We start from the raw sequence: 3229 nt of genomic DNA, 5'->3' as shown, positions 1-3229 counted from the left end.
AGTAAAGTACAGCCTTTGCCATGGAACCAAAAGGATACCTCGAGAATGGAGGTAGTGATCCTATATTGTTCAGTGCAACAATCAACGGATAAGAGCAAAAAAACTAGTGGCCAAATGTGGGCCATAGAGTTCATTGAAAGGAATCTAAATGGCAAAGTTAGGCATGGGACATTAAGGTGTTGGATGCTAACGGATTGTGAGAAAAGAAGTGTGCTTCCAAGGATGGATTCCCAAATGCTCCAAGTTGGCAAAAGTGAAAGCTCCAAGGGAGGGAGCGGCAAAGTAGCCAAATGTTAGGGTCGTGGACAGCTCTAGCACAACTTACGATAGCTGGAACTTAGTGCCAAATGTGGCACAAAATAGAAAGGAGGATGATAGTGGAGAACTTCCTAAGATGGGGAAGTGAAGTTGCACAATATGTGCAATGAAAGGTGTCAAAGACACTAAAGAAATTGATTTCAAGAAGTCAAAATTAAAAGTTTTAAAATGAACTAGTTATATCAATAGAAGTTGAGACTACTTGAGAATGAGTAATGGGATTGAGCTAAAGAATGTGTCTCTAATGGGTTTAGCGAGAGCTAAACCAATAAAAGGGAGAGAACCACTTGAGGTGGTCAAGTGAGTCTTTATGTTATAGATACTATGCTCCTTAGAGGTTGGATAAGGTATGGTGAGCCTTTAGTGTCAAACCATTGACAAATATTAGCTATGTGCTAAGGATGGAAAAGGTAATATATGCTAGTGTTACTTTATAAAATGGTTTATCGTTTGATGAGGACATCAAATTTTGTCTATGGGTGGTGGAATTGTGAGATACAAATCCCTAAGCCCCAAAGTGGAGCCGAAAGGGTGCCATGTGGTAGTGGCCGAAGCGAATGCCAAACGAGTGTAACACGTTTGGACTAAAAGCTCCGACTTGAAAGGTCGAGAGCGAAAGTGGAAATCCCAATGAAATGCTCAAGGAACAAGCACAAAGTGAGCAATAAGTGAGTCTCTAGAAAAGGGACACAAGAGGACCAACACATGACACGAGATGGAGTCTGAAATGGAACCAAAATGGAGTTTGAGATGGAGTCCAAGATGGACCCAAGATGGAGTCCGAGATGGAGTCCGAGATGGACCCGAGATGGAGTCTGAGATGGAGTCCGAGATGGACCTGAGATGGAGTCCAAGATGGACCCAAGATGGAGTCCGAGATGGACCCGAGACGGAGTCCGAAGTTGAGAATGAGACCGGGACCGAGACCGAGACCGGGACCAAGACCGAGACCGAGACCGAGACCGAGGCCGAGACCGAGCCCAAGTCCGAGTCCGAGTCCGAGTCCGAGTTCGAGTCTGAGAGGGTGAAAGCCCAAAGCATTCGTCTCCCAGACCTTGGGGGGTTTGGTGAGCTCCAAAATTATAGTAAGGGGGAAGACTCCAATGGAGCCAGTTTGGCCAGGAAAGGCCAGTTTGGCCCAGGAAGGCTGTACCCAAGTGTTGGGTGATGGGATAACCACTGGGAGGTCCAAGGCTAGAGTGAATAAGGACTGTCAAGTAGGGTAATTTGGTGAAGTGTTCAAGTTGTCTGTGGGCATCTTAAGAATGTTAAGGAGTGGATCTTGGATGGTCACTCCTAGACAGATGGCCCAGTCGTTGAGAGACGGGACTGCGATGCAGGTGGTGCTGGGCCACCGAGGGTACCAAGGTGAATGGGCATGGCTTTAGCGTAACGGGTTAGTATGTCGGTGGTACCTTGGGGTGTCAGTCTTGGGACTGGACACATGGAGCACTTAGACCAAGTGCAAAGGATGAATGGTATGGATGCCATTCCCGGGGCTAGCAAGTCCCAAGTCTTGAATCAGACTAAAAGGAGGTTGTGAATGAGACTCCTCCAAGTGGTCGGAGGTGTGGATAAGTGACTAAAGTAGGATGGAAAAATTAGTCGCTTACAAAATAATGGCTAGGTGCTAAAGATAAAAAGTGGTAATCCATGATATGGTTACTTTATAAAATGGTTTATCATTTGATAAAGACATCAAGTTTCGTCTATGGGTGGTGGAGTTGTGAGAAATAAATTCTAGAGCCCCAAAAGTGGAGCCGAAAGGGTGCCAGATGGTAATGGCCAAAGTAAAAGCCAAATGAGCGTAACACGTTTGGACTAAACGCTCTGACTTGATGTAGCACACCTTATCTCTCTCCCCTTAAACCAACTGGAAAAAGGGCAATTGCTTGATGAGAGAGCCCTTAATGGCTATTTTATCCCCATTTATCCCCTAAGGTTCCAAGGATCCACGGTGACAGTATATCCAAATCTCATCCCATGATCACATGCACTACATTTGAAAAGTCAAGAGCGGGAGTGAAACTCCTAACAAAGGGCTCAAGGAACAAGCTTGAAGCAAACAATAAGTGAATCTCTAGAAAAGGGACACAAAAGGACCAACATATGATATGTGGAAGTGCTAAGATGGACTCAAAATGGACCCAAGATGGAATCCGAAATGAAGTCCGAGATGGATCCGAGATGGAGTCCGAAATGGAGTCCGAGATGGACCCAAGATGGACCCAAGATGGAGTCTAAGATGGACCCGAAATGGAGTTTGAGATGGACCCGAAATAGAGTCTGAGATGGAGCCAAGATGGAGTCTGAGATGGAGTCCGAGATGGACCCGAGATGGAGTTCAAGATGGACCCGAGATGAAGTCCAAGATGGAACCCAAGATGAAGTTCGAGATGGAACTAAGACTAAGATCGAGACTGAGTGCAAGACCAAGACCAAGTCCAAGTCCGAGACCGAGACCAAGACTAAGTCCGAGTTTAAGTCTGAGTCCAAATACTAATATAGGCTGTTGGGTGAAAGCCCAAAGTGATCATCCCATGGGGCAGTGGAGCCAATTTGGCTAGGAAAGGTTAGTGTGACATAGGAAGGCTATGCCCACGTGTTGGGTGATGATATATCCACTAAGGAGTCTAAAGCTAGAGTGAATACAGATATACAAGCAGGGTAGTTTGGTTAAGTGTTCAAGAGCCAACTCTAGCTCCCCCGGGAGATTGAATGGTCAATTACTCTCAATCCAAGCATAGGTGGCACTATATACTTGGATATCTAGTGTGGCTTAACGAAACCTCATTCTATCCCCATGGCTAGAGCACCCCAAGGCAGAAAGTGGGGAGAGTACCCATAAGACTCATGTAGGGCCTTAGTGTTCTGAAATGTTATCCCAAGTCCCAGACTATGGAAAAAAAGA

The sequence above is a fragment of the Selaginella moellendorffii genome, unplaced genomic scaffold, assembly GCF_000143415.4.
Source record: "Selaginella moellendorffii unplaced genomic scaffold, v1.0 SELMOscaffold_32, whole genome shotgun sequence".
In the NCBI taxonomy this organism is placed as follows: Eukaryota; Viridiplantae; Streptophyta; class Lycopodiopsida; order Selaginellales; family Selaginellaceae; genus Selaginella; species Selaginella moellendorffii.
Note: the sequence above shows the minus strand (reverse complement) of the source record.